This window comes from Phyllobates terribilis, unplaced genomic scaffold, assembly GCF_046119375.1.
Source record: "Phyllobates terribilis strain yellow unplaced genomic scaffold, ASM4611937v1 Scaffold_4__5_contigs__length_816908805, whole genome shotgun sequence".
Classification (NCBI taxonomy): domain Eukaryota; kingdom Metazoa; phylum Chordata; class Amphibia; order Anura; family Dendrobatidae; genus Phyllobates; species Phyllobates terribilis.
In genome coordinates this window covers 766,664,553-766,682,434 of record NW_027362764.1, presented here as the reverse complement: position 1 = coordinate 766,682,434, position 17,882 = coordinate 766,664,553, and the positions used below count along the sequence as shown (strand labels likewise).

The window sequence follows — 17,882 nt, the reverse complement described above, 5'->3', positions numbered from 1 at the left end:
GATTTTTTTCAAATCGTTCGGGTTCGTCAAACGGCTCCAACACCGCCCAAAACAGCTCGAATTTGAGATTGGCGAACAGTTCGAGTCGAACACCGCTCATCTCTAGTAGTATGATTAAAAATATTAAAGCCAAAGATAGGGAATTTTCTCACCTGATGAAGTTGGTATATAAGGACACAACTCAAAGAACCGCATAAGCCAGATCCAGTATGTGCAGCCAACCTGGTGTGACGTTGGAAAAATCCTTCAATGGAGTTACAGAATTGCGTAGTTAGGGTGTAATTACCAGGTGGATGGTGCTCCCATGGTAGTGAATGTAATGAATAAAAATGGTACCAAAAATAAATAAAACATTAAAAATACCAAACAACGCATTTTGGCTGCATCCAGTCTTCCTCAGGTGTCTGAGATACCTGAGGAAGGCTGGATACAGCCGAAACGCGTTGTATATATTTTTTTTAAGTTATTTATTTAATTTTATTTATTTTTGGCCCAATTTCTATTTGTTATGTTCACTACCATGGGTGCGCCTTCCACTTGGTAGTTACACCCTAGAAAAGTATTTTAACCTGCAAACCTATTTTTGATATGTGCCGATTGCATGGCTATGATTTTACAAAAGTATTCTAAACCAGCATCTACAGTATATGTGACATACAAACTACCTCAGTATGATAGTAATGTAAGAAATGGATAGATGTTCTCCATGTAGTAGGATACATATTCGACATCGGACAATGCCTGGATGTGTAAATGTATAATATATAGAAATTGACCAAGACACAAAAATTTTGTTTCCAAATGGAAACATACAGAATAAAAGGAGTTTATTGGTTTTTAGAACACAAACCGCTTGTAGACGTTTATCATTGATAATTTAATGTACTGAAAATCTTTTCTACAGGAAAGAAAAATATTAATAGATAATAATGATGCATCGTTCCCAAGCAATGTCGTCTTTGTAGGCACATTGGTGAATACTGAGTAGTTCTGCAGCCATCTGAGCATTATGTAGAATGAGAAGACCTGAAAGATAAAACACGAGAGTAAAATATTAGGATAAAAGACAACAGAACAAAGAATTAAAAATGACTACAATTAAGGTTCATACAAATAGATGAAAAGTATTTCAGTAAAGCCTCTCCATAGACCACCACTTTAAGATGACCACCTCCAGGACAAATTTTCAGTTCCACCGTATATTACGAATGCAGACATCCTCTTTGAGAAATCCACACCCCCAAAAAAACAGTTTTCGGTGCAATTTTGGATGGTCGCCTCATATAGCTAGTATTGTGTATTCCAGTTTTTTTTCCCATGCAGATCAAAATCAAAGCAGACATCATCTTGTTAAAAGGGTCCCGATGATAAAATAATCAGAGAATCCCTTGCTCTAATCAGTTGTGATCTCTGGGAGGAACCTGACATCAGTCGTTCAATTCCCCTACAGTGCCCCCTCAGGTGAAAGGATGCATCGCACTTTATTTTTTTAATTAATGAGCTCTCTGTGTAATACACTAAGTCCTCCTGAGAGTTTGATAAGCTAAAGAATGAGAGTCACTATTTTCCCAGAAACAAAGCACTACTTCTATGGAACTTAACCATGGATTGTTCATCTTTAGGGTTGTCCATCAATGTTTCATTGGTGTAGAATTGACTTTCCAGACCCCCTCGAGCTGTTTGGTTGAATGGGATAGAGCAGCAATATCAGACAAAGACACCCATATGACTGACGAAAGGGAAACTAAGACCCTCTTGTTGGGCTTGAGTTCAGCCCCCCACCAAATCAAATACTTGTGGCCAAACTTGGACATAGGCTAACAAGGTGGTTTAAGCTGTGGAAACACAAACTTTAAAACTATTGGCTATAGAAGTAATAGGAGTCAAGAACCAACACACTGATTTTAAAGGGGTTGTCCGCTACTTTTACATTGATGCCCTATCCTATGTATAGGGCATCAATATATGATCGGCCGGGGTCCCACACGTGGCACCCCCTCCGATCAGCTGTTATCTGTGCCGGCGGCGGGCTGGAAGTGCTCACCTGCGGGGCTCCGCCGTCAGGTGGTAGTGGCCGCCGCGGTGTACTGCACATCCGCCTCATATTCAATTGAATAGGAGGCGGATGTGCAGTACACCGCGGTGGCCACTACAACTTGAAGGCGGAGCCCCGCAGGTGAGCACTTCTGGCCGACGGCCACCGCCACCGATAACGGCTGATTGGAGGGGGTGCCTATCCTATGGATAGGGCATCAATGTAAAAGTAGTGGACAACTTATTTAATCTTCCAGGAACTTCTCAACAATGGACCTTAGAGATGATTGAACTGATTGAATGTGAATTGCATTTGCTAAGAATTTTAGAAAATTTGCAAAATCCAGCAAATTGACAATTTGCCATTTGAGTTCTGCAAATCGTGAAAAAAAGTGCCAACAGACATTTTACAAAAATCAGACCATTGCATCAGCCAGAGAAGGCTCACATGACTTTAGGCATAAACACATAAGCTTCTCCATAATGCCTTGCAGTTATCACATCACATGGCTCAGCCAATCAGGATGAATTATTAGCATGAGTATAAAAGCAGAGGCAGGGAATGCAGCATCCATTTTGTCACGAATCTTGGATAGTGAGAGGATGTTGCTGCTCACAGATCAGCCATAAAGATAGGGAGACAATGCTCCAACACTGAATAAACACTACAGATAGTGTGTGACAGTATAGCAGAATAAACAGGTACCGACCATTCACCCATACATGTTGAGGTCACTTTGACATTACTAAGGCAGTGCTTGTGTTAAAAAGCTTGAAAGGGGTTGGATACAGTCCGCAGAGGCATTGAAGTTTTGCATACGTTTTCAGGGCAATTGGAAGCTTTGCAGTGCTTGTGATTCACAGCCAATCAATTTGCAGAAAATCGAAGATTCTTTTAAGAGTCAGTTAAGCTATCAAATTTGAAAATTAAAGAATTAACTTATCTCCTGGAACTATGTGACAAAAGCGTGACCACAGCATCGCGAGTTTTATAGCCTATTTCAGTCATCCTATTGAAGATCACTAGAGTCCACCTCTCCAAATGTTTGGATTCCAACAGAGAAAATCGAAATAGATTAGGTTATCCTACCAACAACATTTACCACCTCTCTCTATTCGCAAGAATGAATGTTTTGTGTCCCCGATATGAATGGAGCAGCGGTCATGCAGGCACCCTATTGCTCCATTCACACAAGTCCAGGACTGATCAAACTTACCAAACTTTACTAAGCTAAGATACAGAACTAAAGTTAAAAATAAATATAAACATGTATAGCATTTAACATTACTGTGTGCAACCTTTAAAAAAAAATAAAAAATCCTAAGAAATAATCAGTTCTTGTATCCTATTGATTTCATGGCATCATAACTGATAGGACAATGCTAAATTTGTCTTGAGTTCCAATCCGCTAGAATTTAATTGACCTTTTCTCTAATGATGTCAACTAATGACCCTGCCAAAAGGTTTGGCCCCAGCGACTTTATAATCACAGCATTTTTTCACCTGGTAAAGACTAAAAGTAAAACAAAAAATGGGATTCTGCAAATGAGAATGGTATGAACGGATTCTCTAACACTGCCCTAAAAACTGCACAATGCCCTAACAAACCAAGAGTGTTACGAAGTTTGTCATCACTTGGAGATCGTATGACATGAATGTGTGTCAGCTACTCTGGCGGACAAGCACTAAATGCCACCAGCACTGGTACTCCTATTAAAAATGATTATTTTTTTTGGGGGGGTGGGGGGTGGGAAGTGATATGGCAGTGGATAAAATATGTTTGTAACCAATTTAGAAACTTAGAGCAAAGAGCAACTTCTATCTGAAGGACAGAACGACAACATATGTGCCAGTTCATAGAATCTCTCATTGCTAGAGATGATTGCATTGGACAATATTTGAGTTTGGCAACTCATCCAAATTTAAAATGGAAATCTGATTGTCATTGATGTTATTTGGTGCAAAATTAGTTTTCGTATTTGGCTCTGCTGTCTCTTCTGAGATCCCAGATCATAATAGTTGTTGAATGTTCAAAAAAAAAATAAATATATGAGATATTATATATATATATATATTTGGCTGTCCCGCCACTCACTCTGTCTACCGTCCAGTTGTCCATGCCTCGTCTTTTAGCCTTCCTTCATCATGTATATCCTTTATGGCTTGCTGGACTCCATGGCTCCCAGTGCCCACCAAGCCTGTGACATCACTGCATGCAGTACAGCCATGGCACATACCATGACATCACAATTTGGCGATCTACGTCACTGAGACTTATTCAGTGCTTTTAGGAGCGCACTTCGTGATGTCATGGAGAGTAGTGACAGTGCACATGGACATCAGGAGGATTCTTGGGCAATGGGAGCAATGGAACAAAGTCAAGCAGGCCAAAGTGGATTCGCCTAAGGATCAAAGCAGTAGAAAACCTGGCAGAAGACCGGATGGCAGACTACAGAACAGGTGAGCTGTGAGGTGAGGATTTTTTTTTTTACGTTTTTGACAGACCTCTACTGTTCAGTAACTGCCGAAATCAAGCATAGAAAATTGCAAAAAATCCATATTCTGGAGGCTAATTTTTCCGTAGAATTCATTTCCACTCAAATACATTTTCTCATCACTACTCATTACTCATATAGTGATAATATCCCATCTCCGGCCAGTCCTCATTTAAAAAGCCAACTGTGTCCATGAGTCACCCAGAAAAAATTGTGACTGTCCTACTGAAAAGCAAAACCATTTGCTATTCCTGTATGGTGCTCCTTATTACCAACCAACCATGCTGATTATTTTTTATTAATATAACACAAAATATCCAATTTCTACTTGGAAGCTATTATTAATCTGCTGTTAACAAATCTTAATTTTTATTATAATCTTTTATTTAGTAGTTTGAGTGCATAATGGTATCTGGCTGTGAGATTGATTTGCTCATTAATATTTTATTACCCCCTGTAATCTTTCTCATTATCACATGAATAGTCAAATAGTCATATAATCAAAAAATGGCTACCAATAATCAAGAAAAGATTACATATATAGTACAGACCAAAAGTTTGGACACACCTTCTCATTTAAAGATTCTTCTGTATTTTCATGACTATGAAAATTGTACATTCACACCGAAGGCATCAAATCTATGAATTAACACATGTGGAATTATATACTTAACAAAAAAGTGTGAAACAACTGTAAATATGTCTTATATTCTAGGTTCTTCAAAGAAGCCACCTTTTGCTTTGATGACTGTTTTGCACACTCTTGGCATTCTCTTGATGAGCTTCAAGAGGTAGTCACCGGAAATGGTTTTTCACTTCACAGGTGTGCCCTGTCAGGTTTAATAAGTGGGATTTCTTGCCTTATAAATGGGGTTGGGATCATCAGTTGTGTTGTGCAGAAGTCTGGTGGATACACAGCTGATAGTCCTACTGAATAGACTGTTAGAATTTGTATTATGGCAAGAAAAAAACAGCAAAGTAAAGAAAAACGAGTGGCCATCATTACTTTAAGAAATGAAGGTCAGTCAGTCCGAAAAATTGGGAAAACTTTGAAAGTGTCCCCAAGTGCAGTTGCAAATACCATCAAGCGCTACAAAGAAACAGGCTCACATGAGGACCGTCCCAGAAAAGGAAGACCAAGAGTCACCTCTGCTTCTGAGGATAAGTTTATCTGAGTCACCAGCCTCAGAAATCGCAGGTTAACAGCAGCTCAGATTAGAGACCAGGTCAATGCCACACAGAGTTCTAGCAGCAGACACATCTCTTCAACAAATGTTAAGAGGAGACTTTGTGCAGCAGGCCTTCATGGTAAAATAGCTGCTAGGAAACCAATGCTAAGGACAGGCAACAAGCAGAAGAGACTTGTTTGGGCTAAAGAACACAATGACTGGACATTAGACCAGTGGAAATCTGTGCTTTGGTCTGATGAGTCCAAATATGAGATCTTTCGTTCCAATCACCGTGTCTTTGTGCGACGCAGATAATGTGAACGGATGGACTCTACATGCCTGGTTCCCACCATGAAGCATGCAGGAGGAGGCATGATGGTGTGGGGGTGCTTTGCTGGTGACACTGTTGGGGATTTATTCAAAATTGAAGGCATACTGAACCAGCATGGCTACCACAGCATCTTGCAGCGGCATGCTATTCCATCCGGTTTGTGTTTAGTTGTACCATCATTTATTTTTCAACAGGACAATGACCAAAAACACACCTCCAGGCTGTGTAAGGGCTAATTGACCAAGAGGGAGAGTCATGGGGTGCTGCGCCAGATGACCTGGCCTCCACAGTCACCAGACCTGAACCCAATCGAGATGGTTTGGGGTGAGCTGGACCGCAGAGTGAATCAAAAGGGCCAACAAGTGCTAAGCATCTCTGGAAACTCCTTCAAGATTGTTGGAAGACAATTTCCAGTGACTACCTCTTGAAGCTCATCAAGAGAATGCCAAGAGTGTGCAAAGCAGTCATCAAAGCAAAAGTTGGCTACTTTGAAGAACCTAGAATATAAGGCACATTTTCAGTTGTTTCACACTTTTTTGTTAAGTATATAATTCCACATGTGTTAATTCATAGTTTTGATGCCTTCAGTGTGAATGTACAATTTTCATAGTCATGAAAATACAGAAAAATCTTTAAATGAGAAGGTGTGTCCAAACTTTTGGTCTGTACTGTATGTTAATTAGCTTAAAAGGTGTATTCTCAAGTTATTGCTTTAGTTAGGCAGCAAGAAAATTAGCAAGTTTGCATTTGACTTGCTTTTTCGATCAGCTTTTATTCTCCTGCAATTAGAGCTTTTATCTTATATAGTGTACAGCTTGTTTCAAAGAAATTCGTCGAACAGAGTCTGGTATAGTGTGCACATTCAGAGAAGAGTTAACTCCTAATATACCAGCCAACTCACTCCATCCCATTGAGTTCTAAGCGGCAGTTTCTCACCTCCCTTTCCTTAATTATTGAAAAATAAGTATGTTTGCAAAAATGTATTATTTTAAGTTTAGAATACTCTGAGTAATCAATGTGATCTTGGAAATATCCCTTTTACAAGCAAAAAACTAAATAGACATTAAGTCCATTATTACTCTCACTAAATATTATTATTGGACATTTCTGACAGATTGCTTTATTGTGTTTACCCAATGTCCATACCCCGGATGGTTTACATTTACACTTGCAAAATTGATTGCAAACGTGATTTTTCTTAACCATTGTGTGTCTTCTAGGTCAGCTCTGATTGGCAGGAGACAAGTGTTGTCATCAGGATTACGACTCCTACAAGGCATCTTGTCACTTCAACAAATGAAATCTCAAGACAGCCAGTGATTTATTGTCCCACATTTGGAAAGTGACTTTTACACTGACCATTTAGATTTAAATTAAACCTTCTACTCCTCACTAGAGATGAGCAAATATTTGAAAATTCTAAATTTTCCAGCTCCGCTTACATTTTTTTAAAAAATTTGATTTGCAACACATCTAAAGTACTGGAAAGCCTCTAATTTCCCTGGATAGACGTGTATAATTCTATGAGGTCTCCTAGGACTTCATCCAACAGGTTAAAACTCTTTAATATAAACACAGCCTTAATTATAATGCCAAAGAAAAATCAGCATATATGGGTATGAGTACATGTATGGTAACGAACAACCTGTTCCTTGCAGACTAATTAACTTCTTTGCTGTGCTTACACACACACACTTTACAATTTGAGTGTTTCATGGCTTTTTCACCCTCTCTCTATGGCTCCGCTCTGAGCTGTGATAGAGGAATCTTTATCTAGATTCCTCACAAAACTGCTGCTGTATTCCCTGTTTCTGCTTTTATACAGTCTGATAATTCCTCCTGACTGTTTATGCCATGTCATGTAATGTGACAGCTATAATGCTAAATGAGATTATATATATGAGATTATATGAATCTTCTTTGGCTGGTGCAAATGTTCTCTTAAATAACACTAATAGTCAATCTCCGGGCAAACCAATTTGCACAAGGTTGCTTCCTCTGAACTCCTCAAAAATGGCTGCCATTGCGCGCATGCACAATGCGATTCTTCATTGCATCACTCCATCCAGTCATCTATTAGGAGACGCGCACATGTTTATGATGTCACCGGGCCTTTTTGCCCAACATGCGTGCACCACTGTGATGACAGTGGCCTGTAACAACTCTGCAACGGAAGCAGCAACGCTAATGCGCCACCACTGATTTGGCACTTATTGACATTACACATATACTATATATCAGACAGGATACAACCAGCTGACACCTCCCCTTGAGAAAGCTGTATGTGCAACGCGCGTCGGGGCAGTGTTGACAGGGCCCCACAAAGTCTCTCCTCTTCCCATTATGGGTAAGCATGGCAAATCTGCACATTAACTATTTGCCTCTTTGCCTATGGCCTTTGGGACATCCACTACATATGGTGACCGGTTAGACAGGCTCAGTGTATACCACATACTGTTTGATTTTCTGGTATTGACTTAACAAAACACTTTGTCTGCAATTCCTCCTTATCCATGACATACTGATATATTGTTTATCACTTTTAATGCATTTTTTCAAATAAATATTCTATTTTTACTCCATTGGTGGTTTATGGTTACTCCAATTCTTCCCTGTTTAACAATGTTTGTTGAAACCACCAAACAATTCACTAACATAAATTACGAATGTCATGAAAGCCAAGACTGAATCTTCACGGAATGGTTCTCAAGACAATATGCGGTAATATTGTCTGCGTTTGGAGAATACCTTTATAGCAGAATTTATAGGATCCAGATTAATATTTTTTTAAATAACTGAATTGGATCTATTTAGTGTCATGACTTTGTAATAAACTGTGAAGAATAGAACAGAAAAATACAAATTTAACAATACCTATGAAAAAACTGATCTCAATTCATTAAGACTGGCATTTCACATGCTGAAATAAGATGCCTGATTCATGCGTCTTCACCATAAATATGTTACTGCAGCCAGTGGCTGGCGTACATTTCTGGGATAATTTCACTTTATTTTGTTGGAGCTGGTCGGGATTGGCACAAAAATGTCAAAAGTTTAAAAAATTTTGTGGAACTAAGTTTTCAGCCTAGCGAAAACAACTTGATGAATCAGGGTCATTGACATAGTATGTACAAGGGAAGGAAGTATTAACGTGTTATTCCCATCTGACACATTATTGACCAATTCACGGGATATGCTATAAAATATCTGACAGATGTTGGTCTGACCACTGGAATCTATCTTGAGATTGTATTAATGTTCTGAAAAAATTCTCAAATGACAGAGGGCTGCGCATGCACGGACACCACTCCATTCCCGATAGAGCTTGGCAGGGTTCTGTTATCAAGACAGGTTTAGGTGCTATTGGTGGGACTTATACATCATATATGTATTATACATTTATGGCACATCCAGGGGATGGGTTAAATCCCTTTACGTTTGTAAGACTGTGGTTAAGATCATTTTGTTTGGGATGGAGAAATCATCTAATAAAAAAATAAAAGATAATACTTAGAAGTCAGTTACTAGTGTTGAAGTTGGAAACCTTAAATTCTAATGTAAACTTTCACAAAACTTTTCATATGGTAGATATCTAAAGATTTTTTTTAAGCTTGAGAAAGGCCAAATATGGCCAAAACATTGCCTTGCCTTCTCTCCGCACTATTGTGATTTTTTTAATGTTTGTAATAAAGATATTTAAGAATTAATCGCTGGTGCCTCGGACTTCTCTGGACTTCTACTGTCTTTTGGACCTGGGGGGTGGCCCCACCAAGGAAGCACAAATTTATCAATGGTGCATGGGAACAATATACTGGACCGAGTAAGGTTTTTTCGTATAGTAGCGTAAGAAATTTTGATCTGTGTAGGACTAAGTACAGACATCCACATCAGTAGCTAAAAAAAAAATGCAGAAGAACTCCACTAACAAGTGCTTTCCAAGACTAAAGCTAGATTAACCCTCCGTCACATACAATAGGCCTGACAGGCACATCTCTTTTACTTTCATTTCTCTTTCCTCACTAGATTGTGAGGAAATCCCCTCCCTCCAGGTAGTCTCCTGTCTCTAGCAGCTCTGTGAAACCTCATACCACAGTTGGATTGCAGAGCTTCAGGAGGACAGATATAACTGCGCTAATCTCTCCGGCTCATTGTATGTGAACACGTCACACTCAATAAGGTTGGTATTTTATGTTTTTATTCATCACAATTGTTTATTTAGCTTGTTTTATGAATGTATAGCACAAAGTGTGAGGATATTTCATAGAAATAAGGCAGATTAAAAAAGAAAGTGTGCTGCTCTGGCATATACAGTAGTTCCCTAACACATTCCTTCTCTTGCTTCAGATTATCTGCTGAAATGGAGAGGAAAATGTACAATATATCAAAAAACCTTGATGTTGAGGAAGTAACAAACATGCTGTTAGATGATGCAGACCCCACACTGAATGAGGATTTAGGAGAGGAAAGTGAGATTGATTCTGTTATGTTCTGCTACCAGAGCTAAGGAAAGAGAGGAGATCTGACCCTACGATAGAACTCAGCTGAATCCCTACGATGTAACAGGGAACCTGATCCTGCGATCAGACCTGCTAAAGTCCTAAGCTAGTCTGTACGGAGACCTATAGATGTGGGGAAGGAATCCCTACAAGTACTAAGGACTGGGAGGAAAATGGGACACCTCCTAACAGAAATAGTAGCAGACAGACGAACAAACAAAATATATAGAACATAGAGGTCCGTAGACCAAGCAAACTAACAGAGTTAGATACAGAGCACAGGCTAGCTAGAAAGTAGTTATACAATGAAGTCCAGCAAAGCCAGAAGGGCGGAGCAGGATTAAATAGGCCAACAAGGTCATGTGACCAGCAAAGGAAAAAACCTAAGAGCAAGGTTCTAACAGATTCTCATGATAAGGTGGAAGTATGTGAAGTGGATTCTGAAACAGAGCAAGATGGTGACAGTGATGAGGATGAAGATGTAGAATCTTATTATATGGGAAAAGATAAAAAAAAACAATGGAACAAGAAGCCACTCCAGAAAAAACGTAGGGAACCTCAAAACATTATTACTCACCTTCCTGCAGTTATAGGAACTGCAAGTAATGCAAAAACTGCAGTTGAATGCTGGAATAGTTTATTCACAGATGACATTCTGGACTCTATTGTCACATATACCAACCAATATATAGACATTATAAAGGACAAGTTCATCTGCAACAGAACCATCAAGGCCACAGATGAAATAGAACTGCGTGCTTTTTTTTGGATTATTATACCTTGCAGGAGCTTATAGGGCAAATAGACAAAGTTTGGAGGAACTTTGGAGTAAAGATGGGGATGGAGTTGAAAAATTTGGCCTTGTTATGTCCATAAACAGATTCAAGCTTCTAATTCGTTGCCTTCGGTTTGACGACAGAACTACCCGAACCGAACGTAAAACACATGACCGACTTGCTCCAATTCGTGATATATTCCAAAAATTTGTTGAAAACTGTAAAAAAAGCTATTGCCCTGGGGAGAATCTCACTATTGACGAAATGCTCCCTGGTTTTCGTGGTAAATGTGCCTTTCGTCAATATATTCCATCAAAGCCTAACAAATATGGAATAAAAATGTATGCCCTTGTTGATGCCAGTAAGACCTACTCTTACAACCTGGAAGTTTATGCAGGAAAACAACCAGAAGGTCCTTACTGTGTCAGAAATAAACCCAGTGATGTTGTAAAAAGACTGGCTGAGCCCTTATTTGGATCGGGTCGCAATATAACAGCTGACAATTGGTTTTCAAATTGTGATCTGATTGATTATCTGAAAATGCAGAAGCTTTCATATGTCGGAACTGTAAGAAAAAATAAAAAAGAATTGCCTACACAGTTTGTAAGTGTGAAAGGGAGACAACAGTACAGCAGTATGTTTGCATTCCATAATGGAAAGGTTTTGGTTTCCTATGTACCACAAGCAAAAAAAAATTGTACTTCTTCTATCAACACTTCATGATGATGATGCCATCGATCCTGGGACTGAGGCACAAAAAAAAACGGAGATAATTACATTTTATAATGCAACCAAAGGGGGTGTTGATACAGCTGATCAGATGTGCTCAACTTTCAAAGTCAGCAGAAACACCAAATGCTGGCCAATGGTCATATTTTTTGCTATGTTGAATTTGGGTGGTATAAATTCACAAGTCATTTACCTTGAAAACAAGCTTGAACCACTCCGTAGACGATTCTATCTGAAAAAATTGGCCCATGAACTAGTGCTTGGAGAGCTACGCAGGAGAAGTATGAAAACAATCGGTATCCCCTCTCGCCTTCAAGTTCAGCTCAAAAGATTCGGCCCAGAAGATGATAGTGAAAATTCACCACCTGCACCACCTCCCAAAAGAAGGAGATGCACCACCTGCACCATGGAAAGCGGAATCAGAAGGCTTTCTAATTATGAATGTCACAAATGTCATAATGCAATCTGCCTGACACATGCAAAAATGATGTGTAATTCTTGCTCTTTGCTCTGCAAGTGTAATTTTTCTGGGGAAACTTCAGGATCTAATTCTGATTGAATATGTGTTTAATAGTACTTAAGGTACCTTTAAATTAAGTTTGTTTCCATAAATTTTCTTTGTAGAGTTTTTTGACAGAGTCGAACTGGGGACTATTTGGCGGGAGTTTTGAAATGTTTGTATTTCAGAGTTATTAGTTTTATGTTAAGTAAATGGTTTTTTTTTGCACCTGATTATGTGTAGTCTCTTTTATTACATCCATATGAAGGTCACTGATCACTTTTAGAGCACTGAAATTGCAAACATTAGATATTATAGGTATTTTTCTAGCCTGCGCCTGACAGTCACATTGTATGCGAACTCGTTAGAACCGCTATTGTATGTGACGGAGGGTTAAAAGACTTTCTACCAAGGTCATCTTCAATCACATAGTGAAAGAACCTTCAACTGAGTGATTCAGTATTTTCATTTTAGAGATTGAGGAGGAAGTCACAGCAGTGTGATCAAACCTTCTGCTATACCACTATGACTGATCATTTACCCTTTAGGCTCACTAGGAATGAAGTTCACCATGAAGATGATGTCTGATCAAGATCTCTGGAGATGGACTTGAGAACCAAAATTGTTGAACAATATCAACAATCTGCAGATAACAAGTCCTCAGACAGTTCTCTTCTCTTTCGGTTCTCCATGCTTAGTGCAACACACAGACACACAATGCAAAGATTGAGTCAACTCTTCCCCTTTTTATCTGGTTTCATGTGCGACTTTCATGTTGCCCACACATGTTACTTGCCACAGGTGAGTTTGAACAAGCATCACATGCTTGAAACAAACTTGTTTGCCCACAATTTCGGAAAGGTGCCAACAATTCTGTCCGGACCATTTATGTCTGAAATTATGGTGTTGTTCCAGTACACACAAAGGAAATAAACATGTCTATAACAAAATATGTATAATTGCAAAAATTTTCTGGGAGAAATGCTTCATTTTCTGGAACAATTCCAAAGGTGCCAACACTTTCGGCCATGACTGTATATTGAACCCTTTCTTAGTTTTCCAAGCAACAGAATTTTAGGTTTCTTTTTTGAGGTTTTAATTGCAGGAATTAAGGCGTTAAATGGTCAGATAATGAAAAGGATCGCCATTAACAATCTGCAGGATCCTTCACCGACACATCAGCACTTCATTCCCATACTGTGCGGTTTAGACGGAGTACAACTCATCTGCAGCCTTGTCCATATCTAACGAGGTGGGTTTATTCTTCTACTGAATGCGGCATTGTGCAGAGCTCTACGGAGACATGTAACAGTCTTATTATGTTGTCTGACTCATACATCAGTGAATTCTAAAACTCGATAATAAAAAGTATTTCTAAATACTTCATCATAAAAGACGGAACAGACAAGTTTTTATTGTTTTTCTTTTTTTTACTTAACACATTGTGGCACAAAATATATGTCTTTCTATGGTACTCTATATAAATTCACTGCATAATCAGTACTATGACAAATAAGAAAAAGTTGCAAACTAATTCAGGGCTTCTTTTTACTTTAGAACTGAACACAAGTTACTTGCACACAAATCTATTACAAATCTTAATGCACAGATCCCCATGGACACACACTATCCCTCTGTATTATTCCATTACTGTGCATACTGGCCAACGTCTCTCCACTAAAAAGACCCCACAGTTCTGCATTGTGTAGCTATATACTGCTCCTGTGCCTTATTATGCATCTGTATGGCACTATACTCAATACTAGAAGCATTGCCACAAAAGTAGTTCCTATAGTATAAAAAAAAATCTGTGCGACTTGCACACTTTTCCACATTTGGGTAGAATTTTAATTTTAATTTTTTTTTTTTTATACTTAAATGTGTATATTTGGGTCTAAAATACACTGCTCAAAAAAATAAAGGGAACACTTAAACAACAGAATATAACTCCAAGTAAATCAAACTTCTGTGAAATCAAACTGTCCACTTAGGAAGCAACACTGATTGACAATCAATTTCACATGCTGTTGTGCAAATGGAGTAGACAACAGATGGAAATTATTGGCAATTATCAAGACACCCTCAATAAAAGGAGTGGTTCTGCAGGTGGGAACCACAGACCACATCTCAGTACCAATGCTTTCTGGCTGATGTTTTGGTCACTTTTGAATGTTGGTTGTGCTTTCACACTCGTGGTAGCATAAAACAGACTCTACAACCCACAGAAGTTGCTTAAGTAGTGCAGCTCATCCTGGATGGCACATCAATGCGAGCTGTGGCAAGAAGGTTAGCTGTGTGTCAGCGTAGTGCCCAGAGGCTGAAGGCGCTACCAGGAGACATGCCAGTACACCAGGAGACGTGGAGGGGGCCGTAGGAGGGCAACTACCCAGCTGCAGTACCACTACCTCCACCTTTGTGCAAGGAGGAACAGGAGGAGCACTGCCAGAGCCCTGCAAAATGACCTCCAGCAGGCCACAAATGTGCATGTGTCTGCACAAACGGTTAGATGAGGGCCCGACATCCACAGGTGGGGGTTGTGCTCACAGCCCAACACCGTGCAGAATGCTTGGCATTTGCCATAGAACACCAGGATTGGAAAAGTTGCCACTGGCGCCCTGTGCTCTTCACAGATGAAAGCAGGTTCACACTGAGCACATGTGACAGACGTGACAGAGTCTGGAGATGCTGCGGAGAGTGATCTGCTGCCTGCAACATCCTTCAGCATGACCGGTTTGGCAGTGGGTCAGTAATGGTGTGGGGTGGCATTTCTTTGGAGGGCCCACAGTCCTCCATGTGCTCGCCAGAGGTAGCCTGACTGCCATTAGGTACTGAGATGAGATCCTCAGACCCCTTGTGAGACCATATGCTGGTGCGGTTGGCCCTGGGTTGCTCCTAATGCAGGACAATGCCAGACCTCATGTGGCTGGAGTGTGTCAGCAGTTCCTGCAAGATGAAGGCATTGAAGCTATGGACTGGCCACCCATTCCCCAGACCTGAATCCGATTGAGCACATCTGGGAAATCATGTCTCGCTCCATCCACCAACATCACGTTGCACAACAGACTGTCCAGGAGTTGGCGGATGCTTTAGTCCAGGTCTGGGAGGAGATCCCACAGGAGACAATCCGCACCCTCATCAGGAGCATGCCCAGACGTTGTAGGGAGGTTATACAGGCACGTGGAGGCCACACACAATACGGAGACTCATTTTGTCTTGTTTTAAGGACATTACATCAAAGTTGGATCAGCCTGTAATGTGTTTTTCCACTTTAATTTTGGGGGTGACTCCAACTCCAGGCCTCCATTGGTTAATAAATTTGATTTTCATTGATGATTTTTGTGTGATTGTGTTGTCAGCACATTCAACTTTGTACAGAACAAAGTATTCAATGAGAATATTTCATTCATTCAGATCTAGGATGTGTTATTTGAGTGTTCCCTTTATTTTTTTGAGCAGAGTATTTTTTTTTCAATTGATTTTCATTAAAAATCTATTGTTTGAGGTTTTACACTCTTTCTCTGCACTATCAACTTTGATGTGATCTGCGGTCACAAATCAACTGAGTGAAGGTGACAAAAAGTTATAGGCTGTCAGAACAAGCTCACTGATAGATTCTTAGTTAATTTATTCTGCAGCCAGCAATAGACAGTGCAATACAGAGGCTGCAGTTGGCAAACAGTGTAACATTTTTACTTAAACTCAATTGCAAAAATTTTCAGCCCAAATTACATACATTTAAGTAAAAAAACAAACCTCTTAATGGGGAATCTGTCAGCAGGTTTTTGTCACCTCATCTGAGAGCGGCATGATGTAGGGGCAGAAACCCAGATTCTGGTGATTGATCACTTACTGGTTCTCTTGGTGCAATCTTGATAAAATCACTGCTGCAAATCTAGCTGTGCTCTGAATGCTGAGCTCTTTATAACCCCGCCCACACCCCTGATTGGCAGATTTCTGTGTATACTGTTTATTGGGCAGAGAGCAACCAATCAGTGAAAGGGGTGTGGTTACATAGAGCAGGAGAACTATATGGCAGGAGACACCTAGTCCTGTAGTGATAATTTGCTGCTGATAAAGCACTGATTTTAATGAAACAACAACACGCAATCCAGTAAGTGACACATCCCTGGAATCAGGCTCTCAGACCTAACATCATGCTGGTCTCAGATTACATAGAATAAACCTGCTGACACCTTCCCTGTAAAATAGGTCATCAACATCAGATTGGTGGAGGTCTGAAAGTTGGATAGGTCATCAATATCCAAGTTCTATAAAACCCCTTTAAGGCAAAAGACTTCAATTCTACGCTGTACAGACCAGTAGTGTGTCCATAAACTGGTACAAAAGACTAAGACAATGCCACACCTCATTGGCCAAGAATAAAAATATTCAAGTGTTCGAATGGCGTTTAGCAAAGTCAATCTGGATTCTGTGCCAAAATTCTTCAAGAATAGTTTATATACAAAAATATTTTACTCTTATGCATGAATGAAAGAAATTCTATGAAAATCAAGATATTTGCCAAATAAAGGCAACATGAATAAGGGGGCAAAGACCTTATCATAACAAAAAAAACAACTGGCCAGCACATCCAAAGTAGTGTGTGCAGAAGGGCTTTGGAGTCTGAGTCGTGGAGTCGGAGCCCATTTTGGTGGAGTCGAAGTCAGTATAAAATGGACCTACTGAGAAAATATATAATAAATTGGGTACAATAGTTCAAATCACTTTGTGGGGAATACTTTTTCATAAGAATTTGGGAAAGTTATGAAATGTCCTATAAATGTCTGTCCTATTCCTGATCTAAGGGTCTAGACTTTTATCTGAGATGAATCTGGGCTACAGTAAATTTATCACTTAAACATGAGCCATGTATGAGCGAGTCGGAGTCGTGGAGTCGGAGTCATGGAAATTGAAGAGTCGGAAGTTGGCTTAACGACTCCACAGCCCAGGTGTGAGGTGTCAGCAAAGACAATAATTCTAAGAGAAAATATAGCTGCACTCTGAAAAGCTAAGAATAATAAATTTAGAAAATTGGAACCGCATAACTGCCATAGAAAATAGGTAAACGCTACTCTATGTACATATGGAATATTGGAAAAATGGAACTGCAATATTGCTATATAAAATTACAGTAAAAAGAAAGTACTTTGCTGGTTCCTTCCTGCCCCATAAATTGTAGGATTTTCAGTCCAGGAGAGGTGTCTTACCAGCATAGGGACCCAACAATGAGGTACGCCTTGATTATGGCTGTAGGGCTCACATATATTGACCAATTTATGCGCCAAGTAACTTTTACTGTAATTTTTCTATAGCAATATTGCAGTTCTATTTTTCCAATATTCCATATGTATA

The 17,882-nt window shown here is 39.6% G+C and overlaps 1 protein-coding gene across 2 annotated transcripts in view; it reads right to left on the bottom strand.

Annotated features, from left to right (window-relative positions):
* Positions 1-907: 907 nt before the first annotated feature.
* Positions 908-17,882, bottom strand: part of KHDRBS3 (KH RNA binding domain containing, signal transduction associated 3) — a 176,696-nt gene continuing 159,721 nt past the window's right edge. Inside the window, exon 12 of one of the 2 annotated variants that reach the window (XM_073676802.1) lies at positions 908-1,026. The gene's annotated coding sequence lies outside the window, so the exon portion shown is untranslated. The remainder of the gene's footprint in view (positions 1,027-17,882) is intronic. The other variant, XM_073676803.1, reaches the window with a different exon arrangement.